This window comes from Condylostylus longicornis, unplaced genomic scaffold (assembly GCF_029603195.1).
Source record: "Condylostylus longicornis isolate FDR11 unplaced genomic scaffold, ASM2960319v2 ptg000045l, whole genome shotgun sequence".
Lineage (NCBI taxonomy): Eukaryota > Metazoa > Arthropoda > Insecta > Diptera > Dolichopodidae > Condylostylus > Condylostylus longicornis.
In genome coordinates, this window is record NW_026578014.1 from 442,092 (window position 1) to 460,326 (window position 18,235).

At 23.3% G+C, this 18,235-nt stretch overlaps 1 protein-coding gene across 4 annotated transcripts in view; it reads right to left on the reverse strand.

Annotated features, from left to right (window-relative positions):
* The window catches only part of LOC129610591 (tachykinins), a 58,228-nt gene extending 42,302 nt beyond the window's left edge, over positions 1–15,926 (reverse strand). For 3 of the 4 annotated variants that reach the window (XM_055523201.1, XM_055523200.1, XM_055523199.1), the window contains exon 1: positions 15,492–15,926. The gene's annotated coding sequence lies outside the window, so the exon portion shown is untranslated. The remainder of the gene's footprint in view (positions 1–15,491) is intronic. The other variant, XM_055523198.1, reaches the window with a different exon arrangement.
* Positions 15,927–18,235: the final 2,309 nt, after the last annotated feature.

The window sequence follows — 18,235 nt, forward strand, 5'->3', positions numbered from 1 at the left end:
GATTACTGACAAATATTTTTTAGTTATTAATAGTTTCAGTGTCATAATATGAAAATTGTGAAACGAAATGGTGAATAAAATTTTTTTGGACAAATAATATGTTTTATTTGTTTTTTAACACAAAATAATATACATACATATTCATTGATACTTTTGACCTTTTCGCACTGTTGTATTATTTGGGATTACAATTTGTTAAACTGTGATTATTATTGAATTGTAACACGGGTTTAAATGAATATGTCGCAGTTTAAAAACAACCAACCCGATTCTCTGCTGTCAATTTGTAGTGGTTGAATTTTAAAGTTTTATAACATTAAACAACAAGGTTTTTGAAAAAAAAACGTAAGTAGTGTTCAACTGCCAGAGTATTAATGAGCCAATACCATTGTTCCTGTATATCGTTATAAACGAGGAAGGAAATGTGTTTATCCTATAGTTATTTGCGTTATCCAAATTAAATACACACACTTTTTATTCGAAAGAAAAATATTTGCTTTAAGTTTTATTTCAAATATACAACAAAACCGTAATACAATATAATCACATATTTATATATGTGCAAGTATTATATTTGTATACAATACACATATAAGATTACATATAGTTAAACATATTTATGAACATTTGTAAACATTTATTTTTTGTTATTTTTTGTGCTATATTTGATCTATTTATTTTTAATTTTCAATTTCCAATGAAGAATATCCTCAAAAATAAAAACAATATACATTTGTATGTATGTTGTATGTATGTATATATTTGTATACATAAATATATTATGTGGAAGAGAAAAACATTTATTCTTTTCATAAAGAACCATATAATGCATATTAATGCTCATATACGAGTTCGTTTCGTAAACTGTCTTTGTAAAAACTTGTTGTTAAATCGAATAGCATTTTTTACTTTGAACTAACATACTTACATATAAGATATTTTTATCAAATTTAAATGTTATAAGAATATTTGTGTTTAAAATTTCTGAATATTGCAATATTTTTAACACAAAGTAACAGCTATTTGTCCAAAGAAAGAAAAAATAAGAGAAATTACTTTTGCTTAACTATAAGTTATAAAGAGTGACACAAGTACTAAGAGAAAGAGGGTTAATATGTACCGTGTAATCCTATAATAATATTTTGAAACTTTTCATTGTCTATCTACAAATAACATTCTTCAGTATAAGTATAGAAGCAAAAACTTTAAAACGCCTATAAGAAGTACAAGTTATGGGTATAGAGCCAAAATTTACCCTTAAGAAAGTACTTTTAAAGTTACATATGTATTCATTTTCTTTTTTTTTAAGAAATTTGGATGTTTGATGAGTACTATTGACTGTACAAAACCGTAATACCTAACATTTCAAAATAGTACGATAAAAAAAATTAGTACACAATCATACATACATTCGCGTGTTTTGTAAAAATTTTGGTTTCAATCAGTGCTATGTTCTGTATCTGAATGTTTTATACGAACCTGCTTTCCTATCTATTGTTCAATACAAAATTTGTGGTTTATTTGCAACTAGATCGACTTACACAAAGCTGACCTAAATTAAAAAAAAAAAATTTTTTTTTTTATTTTTTTTGTCCTTTAAAAAATTTTGATATATACACTTTGATCTCATTTCTCAATAATTTTAACAATTCCACATCCGTTTTCTATAACACATCGGTATCCTAAAATATTTTTTTTTTATTTACTTTCGGTGATTTTTAGTGAAAGGTAACCATTATCTTTGAAAATTACTTTTATATATTCACATATATCTGTGTGAACGTGTTCACATAGATATGCTCATATAGATTATTATATATTCACATACATATATGATCACAAACATGAGGTTGAAATTTGTTTTATCAATCCGGTTTATAGTGTTTTTAGTTCTGCTTCTTTTTCAAACCAATTTCTAATTAGATTTTCAGTACCCCATTGTGTTTTAAGTATCAAGAAGCAATTACATAAATTCAATTAAAAATTTATTAATTTTAAATGTTGTAAATAAAGTGCGACCACCTTGAATTCAATGAAAATCCTATTTCAAAATATTATAATCTAATATTTTTGAAAAATATTTTTTATTGTTCTTTAAAAGTAATTCACGATTTGGAAAAAAAAATTTTAAATTTTCTCTCATTGTATTTTTTCCTTTTTTTTAATTATTTTTGCTGAAGAAAAAATAACTGGCCTCAAAAGAATATTTTTAAAATCTAAAATTCATGAAATTATAAATTTTTTTTTTTACTTTTACCCTTTTTTTAATGTTTTATTTATTTAAACCCTTGACATTTTCTCATAGACTACACAAAATTATACTTTTATTAAATTAAAATTATCTAACAGAAAAAAAAACAAATTTATACATATGTATTAAACATTGACATTCCAAACACATAAACGAACCATACGTTCATACATTTACGAGTATATGTGTATATATATATGAATTTTTACACTTAAAAAAAGGATTCTTTAAGTTTTGGGAAAAGTTTAAGTTTTTATTTTCAAAAAAGTCCATGTTTCATTAATAAAATTTTCTTCTATTAAAGAAAGCAAGACAAAATTCATATCAAATTAAATTTTTATTTTTGTAATTTTCTTTTTTTTTTTTTGAAAAATATTTAAGAAATATTATGAGTTAATGGAAAATAGAATTGAAATTTTTCAAATATTTTAGAATTTTTTTGAAATTTAAGAATTCTAAGATTTTTAAAAGACGACAATTTTTTTTGGCTAAAGACAAAAATTTAAAAAAGATATCAAAACTTTTAACAAGTTTTAATGATAGTCTACAATTTTTTAAATTTTTTAAAATTTTTTAAATTTTTTATTACAATACGATAACAATAATTGGGATCTTTTGTAAGGAATCCATAATGTTGTATATAGGATATTATATTATGAAATATATTAATTATTTACTTATATTTAAATAAGCGCAAAGGTGAGCAACATGCTTTGTTAGAGTTATTTAAGGCTGAATTCCTTATAGAAATTACTGAATTAAGACATTCCAAGAGATCAAGTTTTTGATCGCGGGTATTGTTCACCGTTGTGTATTTTAATACTCCAAGGCTGTTTTTCATACATCAATCTTTTTTCTTTCGGTCTCGAATGGTTTTAGAAATATAAGTTTAGATATTAGAAATTTCTTGAGTAAAAAATTAGAATTACAAATGTTCAAACTTTATTGATAGATTGAATTTAAAATAAAAATATTTAGTGTGTTTTGTTTCATAAAACTTCATTGTTTTCCATTTTTAATAAAAAAATCATTATTTTCACATTTTTATTGTTAAAGTTAAAAATTAAATATACATAAATGTACATATATTTCATATACAACACTGTCAAAAGAGGTAAATGAATTAAAAATGTCCAATAATGTCATAAAAGTAGAGTTAAATAAATTCTCATAGGATATTATTCTTATTTAATTTATTATATAGTCTTAAGTTCCATAAATCATCGCAAAATATTTTATTTATATTACAAGCCACAACAACAATAGTTAAATGAAAGGAACAAAAAGAAAAGGAGAATAAATCAGGGCAGGATTTCAATTTATATAAGATATTTTTAAAAGCAATTCGAAATTCGTTCTTAGATGTTTTTAATTTAAAAAAAAAGAAAATCTTTAGTGGAATCCTAATATTTCGAGCACCAGTGCAGTTTTTAAAACAAAATTTTGATTTAGAATTTAGAATCGACTGCTAAATCACATTTTAATAACTATTGAAAATTTATCTACCAATTTTTTTCAATCACACGGATTAAACCATTTTTTGATATTCAAAAAAAATATACTTAAAAAATAGCTTCAGCGCCATTTTTAAATATTCATTAAACATTTCGCCGAAATGGTAAAAATATTTGGTCATACAATATATAACAGTACCGTTAGCTGGCAAATGAAAGTTGACTAGTTCATTTTATTGTACTATTTTATTAAATGTGTAAGTTGTAATTTTTTAAAATACATATTTCAAAATTTACCTAACATTTCAATATTGTAGGTACTTAATAACTTGATACTAATGCTCTGTATTAGCTGTAATGCTATACTGAAATGTTCTTGCACTATATACATAGTTAATTTTGATACTTTGTATAAAATTCACTTATTATTGAAAAATAAAACAATTATTTTCTTTATCATATCAAACAATTTTGGTAAGAAAAAATATTGTAAATTTTCATATATCTTGTTTAAATATCAAAAAATAAATGTTTACAGAATTATTTAATGGTAAAACAGATTATCATTACAGGATATTAACGGTATATTAATTGTCATAATTGGATTTACCATCTTTTTTTTTTAAACATAGACAGTGATATAAAGTTTTGTATATACATATGTTATACATATATGAATATGTATAGTACTATAAAGCATACATATATGTTATATTCGTATAAATATTATACTACTATACAAGGGTAGAACTGGTCAGTTATAATTGTCTTTTATTTCCTTTTTATATTTAGGATATGTGTAAAGAAAAAGTGATTGAAAGGGAAAATTTAATTAAATGGAATAAAGTATTTAAAGTAAAATAATTGATTTTTTTTTTCAACATTAGGTATATAAACTTTTTTTATATATGCTCAGTTCAAACTAAACAATAATGGTTAAACCCAATTTAAATCTATTGCTTTTACTTATATAGGAATAAGTAATTTTTTTCTTTTATACTGAATATTGACAATATTTTTATGAAATTGATTTTTTTTTAAATTTAAAATTTTTTGGAATTTTTGTTTCAAAAGTAGCGCCGTGTTAGCTAAATAACACGAACGTAACTAACACTCAAAAAATGCTAACAATTTGTTATTTATAATTGCTTGTAATTATTTAAATATTTAACTTCTGTAGATAGCCGTCACATTATTAATGAAATATTAGAAAAGCAGATAAGAATAATACGGAATACCGATTTTTATTTGTTTTATGAGTTTGTCAGGGAAGATCTTAAAAAACTGGTAAACTTTCGAATGCCGTTGTCTGGCTCCCTTAAACTTATTCCGTAACATAGTTTTACATATCAAAAATACAAATATATACAGAATAGTAACCATTACTTTAGTGTTACATAATATATAAACAACTTTTAAGTGTAAAAAATTAAATGAAAATTTTCTCATGAATGAAAATAAATTGTTTCAATTTTAAAGTACGTTCTAAAAACAAAAAAAAACTTAAAAATTTTCTTTATTGCATCACAACACCGTTATTATTTTTATGAAATATTATGTACAATTTTTCGACTATATATTTTGTAGAGAAAAGGCATAGCCATAGTACATAAATCCGAACTAATAAGATTGTAGAAATTGAAATTTTCATTGTTTTTTTTTTGTAATATTTAATTCTTTACGGAAATTATTTTAAGGATTTTACTAAACTTATATATTCCTAGATTTTTATTGTTTATCTTGAAAACAAATTAGGTATAAGAGAATGTTTTAACCTTTATATGATTCTATAAAATTAAATAAAAATAACCAGCAGATTTTTTTATATTTTTTCACATAAATTTTCCAAATAAAATAATTTTCTGATTGGTTTTTATTTTTCTTCTATACACACAAAAACAATCAACAAGTGGAAACTTTCGTTTTTTATTCGCATATAAATCTGAAATATAAAAAATATTTTGAAATTGTAAAGAATTATTTACTTTGCAAAACGATTTTACATACCTATACATGTGCGTATAACTATGTACATTTTATACAATATATATGTGTGTATGTACATATGTACATATAAGAAATTACAGGGCTATACGTTTAAAGCTTGTATAAAAAATGTTTAACAACTTACAATTTCATACATGACATATCAACATCCTTAAGGATATTCTTTTTTTTTAAAGATGTGAAATGTTATGTTAATTTGTTTTTTTTTTTTTATATATGAAAAAAACAAGACAAGTCTCAAACTCTGTTATAAATTTTCAAAAAAATTTTTATAAGTGAATATCTAAAATAAAATATGTGAAAAAAAATAATTCACAAAATTTGCTTGAACTTGTACATTCATACTTGATTTTCATTTAAACCGACCTATATACATACATGCATAAGCACTTGTACGAGTATGAATAAAATGTACCCTTTATTTTATTATTTAACTTACATGTACATATTTGTGTATAGTTATGTTTTAAAAAAAATGGATGTGATCAGCACAAAACCGACTTTGGCGAACATGTTGCATAAGATTATAAAAAAGCATTTCAAATAGTTCTTTTAAATATTAAACATACATACTAGCAAACTTTTGATTAACATACCTAAAAAAATGTGAATTTGGCTCTTAGGAGAGTTTCACTTTATGCCGAGTTCTCCGAAAAATCTCATCCGAGTTCTTAGAAAAGTTTGTCGGTAACTTCCGATGGCAAACTGTACTAAGATATTAAATTTCAACAAATTCGGTCCGTTACAGTTGACAAAAGAGACATGACAAAAGATGTAAAATCTTGACATTTCCAAAAATGTTATAAGAATATTCTTTTTTTAAATTTCAAGAAAATCTAAGCAAAAATGTATATTTGGTCGGTAGTAAAGCTTATAATTAAAATTTCAAGTTAATCTGTTGAGTATTTTCTTTAAAATGGTCAAAAATGTAAAACCAGCTCGCAAGAAGGTCCAGTTGCCGAGCCCTGACATATTCCGAAAGTTGATTCATCCGCGTAATAACCAAAATAGATTCTCACACAAAATTTCATCAAAATTGGTTTAGCCGAACTCGAGATACACAAGTGCAAACGCAGAACGACAGACCAACTCTTAAGAAATGTTGTTAATTATTGTTAAAAATAGTTAACTTAAGCTTCTCTAAAATGAAGAAAAACGTTTCCACCGAAAAAATGATATGCGAAATTTGGTGTGATCATATAACCTACCCTTATTGTATACAATGCGGTCGGTAAAAATTAATAGAGTTTTGAGAAACACAAAAGAAAGGGTTTATTTAGTCTACTTATAGGCGAATATTTTTGTTTTATATCTTCGCTACTACAAACATATGCATATACATATATACTTGTAAAAAATAAATTTTCCCTAAGATGATGAGTAACATTTTTGTATGTCAGAATTTTACAGAAAAAAAGTGTATTTACCATTTTATAAAAGTATTTTTACAAACGTACAAACATCATTTAAAAATATACATATGCCTGTATTTTGAATAAAATGAGATGATAAAAAAATTTTTCTTTTTTGCTTTAGAAATTAAGGAATTATATAACGTTCCAACAAATGTAATTTGTCAAAGCATAATACAGAAAATAAAATATAAAAAGTTTAAAGTTTTGAAAAATCAAAAATTATGCTGTAGAATTCTATAAATAACATAATTAAGAAACCTCTATACGAAATTTATTTATAAAATTTCGACCCTTTTTAAGGCAAAATTGTAAAGATCTTGCACATAGTAAATTATACGAAAATATATTGCCCCGAATTAATCGAACAATGTTGGCTTCAAATGTTAGTGTTATTCAATTGGTTTATTAATACAAATCGGCGACTTGAAGGTAAATTGACAGATTAAATTCTCGAAATCAGCTTGTCATTATATTTTCATTTCGATAACTCAATTGCTATTATATAGTTTTTGTAGAGACAAGTTCTGTTAAAAGCCTATTTGGTCCGAATTAATGTTATAATTAGTGTTTTCAATATTCGATTAAAAGTTCATGGGCGGTAACGTGAGTTCCGGACTCTCTTTTGAAGGTGCAAGATGCATCGCTGCCACCAGCAGACATGAAAATTGTATACAATACCAAAATATTATTTTTTTTGTTTGCGTCCTTAAAAGAGAATCCAAAACTTTTGACTACTGCTAAACTCTTTATTTTTTTTTTATTTCAAGGCAAAGAAAATAAGTTATTTCGCACACATACATATGTATGTATGCATGTGCAATATAAATTTAAAATTAGGTGATTTAAAATAGAGTAATATTTTAAGAATTGAGTGAAAATTGTGAAAAATTTATAAAGTAATAATACACGTAAAAGATAATAAAAGGATTTAACATTACAGGTGGTGAAATATATAATAAGAAAAGCTTATATTTACAGAAAGGATGAAACATTCAGTAAATGAAAACTTCTAGTATAAATATAATGTATAAAATATTTGGTAAAAATTTATGCTTTTCTTTTTTGTTATTTAATAATACTAAACCCTTATTAAATTAAATTGTACATGTTATATGATTATGAAAAGTATTCAACAGAATAAATTTTCACAAAAAAATATACTAAACATGAAAAATGAAATCTACTACAACGTTTGATACAAAATTTTTTAATAATTTACTATGCTGCATAAATGGCAAACTTAAATATTTGGCAGGGTGAGAAATACTATTTTAATTTCAATATCTGTAATGTTCTGATTTAATGTTAATGTAGGTTTTATTTAATCTTATGCATAGTACCAATATGTACTATATTGGTTGCATATATTTAAAGTATAAATCTAAATTTCAAAAAAAAAATATTCAAAAAATAGATATTTTGAGGCACAAAATATAAATGCATAAAGTTGAATATTTAGACCATACTTTAAGTTATATCTGTTCTGGATATTTGCACTATCAAAGATTAACATTGATATTTCATTATTATGACTCAATTTTTGTTATTAAAATGTGATTTCTAACTCAGATTCCCAATTGGAAATGTAACGAATAATTGGTTTAAGAGTTTAGATGGCTTTAACTAGATCATTATCTTACAATATTTTGAATACAGTTTCTAACTTTAACTAAATAATTTATAATTAAATTTTCAAATGAAATCTGCTTACACATAAATAAATGTTATGACCTGATCGAGTTGATGTAATGAAAATATTTCATATGCATATACACACATTATTGAAAAGGGAAGAGTTTATGTATATTCATATTCTATTTTAAATTGACAAAATAAAATTAACGAAATCACATGCCCCTAAGGTTTCTTGAAAAAAAAAAATTCTGTTAAAAAGTAAAACTGCCTTCTTTTAAATACTCAAGTTACTGTTACATTAAACCAACAATTTTCTTTTATTTTTTTGCAAAAGAAATATTTAACCCACGTCGTTTAACATTTTATCCTTGCAAATGCTCTGCAGTACCACATTATTGTCTCTCATATTTTCAAAAGTTTTGAAAAACCTCTAAGTAAAATTATACCTTTTGTATATTGAAATACCTTCATCGAATTAAATTTCCAAAATATATATGTATGAACATAATATGGTTTTAAATGTTTGTACTAAAATATGTAATGATAAACAAAGAAATTTTTAAAAAAGAATTCGAAAGCATTTCTATTGCATTTTTTAGTGATTAAGAAATTTTTATAATGTTGCAAAAATACTGGTGAGAATTCTTTAATTCTCATCTTAAATTTTATTCTTTATATCGTTACACTCACCATCTACAAAAATACATAATATTCGTATAATTGGTATTAAATTTTTAACTAAAAATTTAAAACCTTATTCAAAATACAATGAAAGAAAAAACAAAAAAATTATGCATAATTTCCCTATAGGTTTAAATTATTTTCGTTCAACATGATTTAAGCAAAACAACCTTAATGTATTAAGGATTCTTCAAACTTTTTATTCAACTTTATACTATTGATCTAAAAATTTAAATTAATAAAATAATGAAATATGTAAAATTTCGATTTAAATCTTTTCGGTTGACGTAAATTATGTAAGAAATTGTAAAATAATTTTATTAGTAAAATACATTGTAAGGCAAAACAGAAGTGATTGTTAATGGAAATATTTGAATCTGAAATAAATTTTGAAGATTCCAAAATATAAACTGTTTCTATATGGAATTAATTATAATCTAGACGAAAATTACAATTAGTTCAAGAAACGCCGTCTCATTTTTAACGTCAATTAATTTATAGTTAACAATTGTAAATTCAGTCAGAATTGAATTTTAGTTCCATCTAAAATTAAATTCTGACATTCCTGTTGTCGTAAACTAAACTTCAATGAGTTTAATCGAAATAATCTTTACTTGAAATTTATTTTGTATGTACTCGTATTAAATCTAAACTGTAGGAAAGATAACAATAACGAATAACGAAAATTTTTTTTGTCTAAGCTATAATTTTGTATGTAAAACTATTTGAAGGGGTGTACATAATATTTACGTATATACTTATATAGACTCATTTTAGATATGCGAATTGATTTAAATCAAAATATAAGGCTTTATAGGATTTATGTTAATCTGACAAAATTTGAAGGTTTTCAAATCCTTAGAAATTTGAGCTTATTTAAGGTTCCAACTTTGTAAAACGTGAAATAACATTGGTGTTATTTCAAATCTAAATTGATGAAAATCCGGGTGGAAAAATATATGGCAAATACGTTAATGTTTGATATATCAAGTTTGTGGCATATTTATGCTAGAAATATTCGATCTTGGAAGCTTTTGCTTATTGATATGCATTACTTCAATTTAACGCACTTTCAAAACAATTATTTTAAAATGCTGAGTATTTTCTGAGAAAATTTCTTTATTATTACTTTGAAATAAATTCTCAGAATATAACTAAAATTTAGAGTCTTAAGTCTGGAGATAAATTGTTAAGCTAACAGTGTCAATTGTAAAGAAAATCTTAGAATTCTAGGATTCGTCGCATAATTTCATGTATTCATATTTCTAATTTGATTGCTGCCGTTCCTTCTTTTGCTAAGAAAAAATCAAAAGATTAAAGTTATTGTTTTACCAGCATATTTAAAGTTTCGGTTTATAAAAAACAAAAGAATGCAAAATTTTTTTTAATTCTAATCTTAATTTGAACAAAAAATATCCTAATTAATTACAAAGCACTCCACATGTAGGTTTTCAAATTTTGCTAATGTGTAAATATTTTTTCATCTACCTTCCTATTTCTATATATGGTTATGTATATTGAATACATTTCTTAAATATATAAAATATACAATACATAAATATTTACTTAGCATTATTTATTCAATTAGAGCCTTCGAAAAGAATTTTATATGGAGTTTTGGGTAACGAACTGAAATATTTTGCTTGCGAATTTTAAAAATTAACAAACCTTATACATACATATATTGTGTATATAGAAAATTTGTAGGAATTTTCACGTGGTAAAGATTAACTATATACAATCAGGAACAGGATAAAGATAAAAAATTAAGTGAAAAAATAATATTTAGGTGAACAAAAAGTCAAAATTAAATTTAGACCTTCTTTTTATTCTTCAACTAGATTTTTAAACTCTCAATATAGACTTCTAAAAACACACATTTTTATATCTCCTGTATTTTAAAAGTTATTTTATAGCGGAGTATAGCAAATTAGTTAAAAAGGGGGATTTTAAATTCTAAAATTTAGTATTGTATCTATTTATTGTAAAATATTCTGACCTACCGGATGAATAATTACGAGTATTATAACAGACAAAACTTATTTTCTGTGAAAATTTTTTTATGTTTTAATTTACATATGGTTAGTATTGCAGCTGTTAAAAATTAATGCCTATAAATTTTCTTCTTGTCTACAAAAATTCATGCGAAACTGTAATGTGTTGTGTAAAAGCATGCATAAACGAAAAATTATTCCTAAAATGCACTTATTATTTTTTCTCTATATAAGAACACAAAATGTATGGAAAAAATATGTTAAAACTGTCATTTGAACTTTGACATTTCCCTTTTTTATTTTCGAGTAAATCCAATATATAAAACTATAAATTATTACAAAAAATTTTTGTATCATTGGTGACAGTTTTCTAATTATATTGAAATTGACAAAAAACAATAGCTTTAACAATCATACAGAAAAGCGTGGAAAATCATTTGAAAATTTGAAACACAAACTCAATACAAGTACTGAAATAATGCGGCCTATGGCATATGTGTACATCCGTTTATATTTTTTTAAAAATGACGAAGAACATATCGACTGATGGCATCTTAACTGATTGTATCGTACCACATGTTGTATCGTAAAAACCGCCTGATTGAAGTCGCAACTGAATGGTATGAATTTATATCCAATAAGATGACGGCATTTCTTATATTTAGTTAGTTGCATGAAATGTTTGGTGAATGTATTTCGTAAAAAATCTGCAATTTTTACAATTAGGTTTTTTATTTAAAATTATTTAAATTCCCTTTGTCCATCTGTTTCACTTACAATCTACAGTTTTATGAAAAAATTTATCAGTTTTCATTTCTAAACTAATGTATTTAATTTTGTATCCAACATAATTTTAATGCTACGCATAGCGTTTTAAAAATGAAGGTCTTTTAATATTAAAGTTATTTTCTAAGTGGTTTTTTTTTTATTTAATTAGACTTATACAAGTACTGGATGAAAATAAAATTATTTTTTTCTTTTTTATTTATATTTTTTCTATTATATTTTTTCCTTGAGTGCAATTTGAAAAATGTACAAATATGTATATAAAAATAACTTTTTAAATTAAGAATTAAAGACCATTTTTTATCTTGGTTTTTTTTGTTTACAACAATATTCAAGTATGAATTTTTATTTTTTAGTTGAAATTTATTGATTTGTTTAATTTAATCCGAAAATTCAGCTATCCGTGTCCTTTTCCCATAATTTAATTAAATTTAATTTACAAAGTATACCACATTAATTGCCATTGGCTATTGTATTTGAACCCAAAAGCATTGATCATAATAATAAATCTATATAGTAGTACATTTTAAATAATTTTTTGTATGTATTTTTTAAAGAAATTTGTTTACCATTATTATAGGAGAATAGAAATCCATACAATATATATATATATATATACGTAAGTGAACATCTATCATTATAAATATTTAATTTAATAAATATTTAATGTCGTAAAATTTTCCTAAAATTTCAAATTTTTGCTTTTTTACCAAAACAGATAAATGTGTGTACATGCCTTATATACTGAAATATTGTCTTATTAGCAATGCACCTTGTTATTGGTTGAAATTCTTAAAATATGACATACATATGAATATTATATAATGCCATAATACAGTCAAATTTAAAAAAGAAATACGTTATCGCGATATGTTACCGCTTCTTTTTTATTAAGAATATTCTTACATTTTTGCTTTTATACATATATAAGTTCAATAGACCCTATAGCGTCGAAGAAACGGAGATCTGAAAATTAATACATACTATACAAACTATGTATATGGAGAAAATATTGATTACAAAAAAAAAATTGTTCAAGTAAAATAAAATATTTATTGCTGTCTATCAATTGTACACATCGACCATTGCAAAAACGGAGAAACATGGTAAAATTAATAAATTTTTTTTTAATTATTTTGGAAATAAAAATTTTTTAATATTTCTTCAATATTTTACTCTTCTTTTTTTCGTATCATTTATTATTAAAAATCATGGAAATTAGTTTCTTCCATAGCGGAAATAGATTTTCTTTCCCGCTTTCTGCAAAGTTCAAAAATTTTTTTTTGGTTGTTGTGGGAAGATTTACTTGAAAATCGGATATAATTTAAAATGTTATTAACGTTTAGTTACTTAAAAATTTTTTACAGTTATTATAAAAAAATTCGTATATAGCTCTTATTAATTTTGTTGTAAGTAACTCAGTTTATTTACTTATATGAACATTATAAAAGTTTGAACTTGAAAAGTGAAAGTGTTTGCTTCTAAAAGATATAATAAGCAAAGTTAAAACTTTTAAAAAATAAATTACATTTATCAAATTTAATTAACAACTTGTCCAAAATTTACAATTATATATTGGCTTAACAATTATAAATTTAGAAAAATAAAGAAAAATTAAAAAAAGCCAAATTTTCTATTGAATGGTTTGCAATGTAGCGCACTTTTGCTTCAACAAGTGAAAATACTGCTTTTCTATAATCTAGATATGAACTACAAAATTAAAATTTTAATCATTTATGAAAGTATTTGAAGGAGTGCATACATTTAGTATTAACAATTTATGAATTGGAATTCAATTTATAAGTTGGAGAAAAATTTCTTCTAACCAATTTAACTATTTATTAGTGTCTGAAAACTGTTCAAATTTTAGACTTGTACAACCTGGCATCTAGAAAAAAAATGACATCGAAAATTTGAAAAAAAAGTATGGTATTTTGCGATAGAAGCCACTACTTTTCTGCATTTGCGAAGCCTTAAAAATGCTTATCGTTAAAAAATGGCATTTTTGAGGTTTTGTGGGGAAATAACTTTTAGATGGGGCCGATACGTAAAAATTTTCTTATATCGAAAAAGGTTTATAGTAAAGATCTATGTTCATATAAAATTTCAGCTTCTATTTTGAAAATAGTAGAAGTTTTGTAAACATGTCCACGGATGGACAGACGGACGAATGGGTAGACTAAAACATATAAGCACTTTTTTTCACAAAGTTTCTGGAAAAGTGATAAAAAGAAAAGCCCTTAAATGAGAAAACGATCTTAGCTTGAATTTAAAAAAGAAAATCCAAATTTTAAACCGAATTTACACTAAGATATAGGTTTTCTTTTAAAAACAAGTTGAATTTAGTATTTAGCCGGATATTTATAGAAAATTCTAATACGTGTACTAGAATGTAAAATGCAGGAGATTAAAATGAAAGAAATAAAATTTAAATCGAAAATAATAACAAGTTGCATTCTCGAACAGACGCATTCATAAACTAAAACAGAATTCTAACAATTTGGATTTTCTACAAAACTGGAATTATAATATTCCAGTTAAGAAAATCTTCAAAAACTTTTCATAAATTATTTAAATACCAAAATGAAATATTTATTTTTTTTTTTGATCCAATTTTATGTCCTTATTTTTTATCTTTTAATTTTTTCGTTATACAATTAAAAGTACCACAAAAATTCATCATGTACCTATTAAATAGTTATTAAAACTTTGTTCGTTTTTCTTTTTAATATACACTTAATGATACAAAAGAGGGCAAAAAAAAAGGATCGCTTACAGAATATGATGGTAACAAAAGTTTTTCAATCAAACCCCCGAAAAAAGTATTCAATTTTTCAACATTTTTTTTTGTTTGTTGTTTAAATTTTCTTAAAAACATGACAAACAACAATGTGAAAGAAAACCATTGCACCGTCATTAAATTTTCTTAACACTCCATAGATTTTAAAATTAGTGACAAGGATATTTTTTTTTGTTTTTTGTTACAAATTTCTCAAAAACAAAAAAAAATCAACAGGAACAAAATATATAAGAATGAGAATGTAAACTTATTACTCATTAGGGATTAAAAGCTGCTTTTATTTGTCTTTTATACGAATACTTATACACCGTGATTTTTAAATATTAAAATATTTTAAAAGGATAATAAATAACAAAAGAAAAATAATATGTGGGTACAAATACATATTTTAAGTGAATCAAAAAGAAAAAAGTTAACATAAAAGATTTACATATAAAAAAAAAGTAACATTAAATACAATTAATTTACCTGTTTACTGGGTAATTGTAGTCTCATTTACATCAAGTCCTTTTTTTACTTGTTTCAAAAAATTTAAATATAGAAATTTTTATTGTATGAAAATTAACTGAAAGTTTTTTAATTCAAGTATTTATAATGAAAATTTAAGTATTATTATTTTTTAAATCTTTAAAATTTTATAAATTTTAATTTCAATTTTTGGAAAACTTTACAATGGAAAATATGCAACCGATTTTATTTATTTTATTTTTAATTATTAGAGCTCTTTTCTTATAGGTGCTTCCTAATTTTTTTTTATAATTTTCAAAATTTAATTTAGCCTTTAATTAGCCCACATTTTATGAATTAATTATAAATTAAACAAATTATTTTTGAGCTTGTTTGTACTTTTACAATTTTATTCCGAAATATTAGTTGGTTTATTTTTTTTTAATCCAAATATTAACTTATTCACACAATTAATTTTATTTCTTTTAATATATCATTTGTTTGATAAAAATCAGTTCTGTATTCTCCGAAAGATATGCAACAACTGATCTAAAGTTTTCCGTAACAGCACAGTTTTAATGAAAACTGAAAAATCAGAAAAAAAAAGAACAAAAAAAGATAACATTTGTAACAAAATACCCACATACATACATTATATGTACAATATCAAAAGCGTGGGCTGATAAACACTCATACTATTGGTGCGGCGCTATATAACAATGTAAAATAAAATGACGACGAAGTAGCACAGGACTTATTTTACATTTTTGTGAGGACACAATTTAAATGAGAAAAGATAATATAGTTTTATTCGTAAATATTATCTATAGATATTTATACATACATATATATATATACAGAAATATAGATAAAAACAATAGGAAATAATAAAAGAGAAAACGGCAGGAATGTTTAAAAAAATTTGAAGTAGAAAAAAAATCATTTAACTTTTGTCTTGGTAATTTTTTTTTTGTTCAAAACCAACTGTTGTTTCTAACGCTTTTGTTTTCTTTTATTTATAACGGTAAAGTTTTTTTCATATGACTTAAATCTTCAAACTTGCATACACATGTATATATTCATTTCTTTCGTAAAAAATTCATGAAAACAAAAAAAAAGGAGCAGATGGTGTTTTTTTTTTTTTATATAACACAATAATATAACGGAAATGTATGAAGCACTTAAAGAAGTTGAGGATAACTTTAATACATGCAGAGCGTTTCATACAAAATCATGTCGAATAGTATGAAATCAAACAAAATGGTGAAAGCTTTCAAAAATAAAATTATGCTTTATTTCGTTCTTTGTTTTGCATAATTTGTATTAAAATTTTAGTGTGGTGGAAAACAGATTTTTATTATATTTATATACACATATATGTATGTATGTATATATACATATAGAAACTTATTACACTCAACAAATGTGCTTTCTTAGTTTTAATTTGTACATTTTATATATTTTAAAATGTTTGGTTATGAGTATACATCAAAAATCATTGCAGATTTCTATTTCAAACTGTCAGAATTTAAATTAAAATGCATATACACGCACACACATATATTACAAATTGTTAATTTAAAATTTAATTTAAAATCGTTGTTTATCTTAACTCAGCCCTACATAAATGTATACTATAGAATCCCATAATACCAAATTTAAGAAACAAATAAATTTATGCCCACGAATATTTTAGAAATGAAGCCGTCTATTAAGTTTAATGGATAAATAGAAATTTCCATTGAGATTATTTTCTATTGAAATTTCGTATATAAAGATGAATTATCCATATAACACATCAAAATTATAACCGCAGCTTAATGTTATAGAATTGGACTGCGAAAACTTAATAGCCTTGTTCTGCATGTTTAATTTTCAAACACTTTTTATTTTAAGTCGTGTTCAAATTATATAAATTATTATAAACTAGTTATTGTCAAAAACCAAATGACTGAGAACGTTGTATCATTTGTGAATGGATTTTGCACATTTTTATTAGAAAATGTAAGATGATACGAAAATTATTATTCTTTTTTGAAAAGTATAGTTTATGTAGAAATAAATAATATTGTGCTCATTCAATTTTTTCTTACACCAAATTTTCATCTTAAAACCGTTTAATACTCTGCAATATTTTTTTACAATGAAATAAGTTTGGAATAAATTGAAAATGAGCAACATTTATTTTCAATTTTCTTTTTGATATTCAAATTTTATTAGATCGATTTATTAGAATAATTGAAAATTATTTGTATTCATAATTAACTAAAAATTTTTCTCTTATCTTAAGGTTTCAAACAATTTAAAAATTCATGCTAAAAATATAACAAAACCAAATTTATTCAAAAAATATTTTTCTTATAAAATAAAAAAAAAATGTTTTTTCAATAGAAAACATTTTGTTTTCTTTTTTATACACTTTTTTTTTATGATGCAACTAGAAGTTTCAATAAGTGGGTGTTGAAAAATATTATGGAAATTTTAAACTATGTATTTTCATTTTATTTTTTTTCCATTTTAACTTTTCAAATTACATGAAAATTTTGTATATAAATTTTTTTTGAAGTACTTATAAATTGGTTTAGTATTTATGTAAAAATATTATTTCACGAATTTCATTTTCAATGTTATATTTGAACAAACAATAGAGATGTTCAATTTTATTTATCCGAAATGAAACCAAGGAAAAAATTTTATGTCCATATGTACATTCCAAATTTAAATTGAATAAATTTTGTTTGATTTATTTAAAGAATATTATTTTT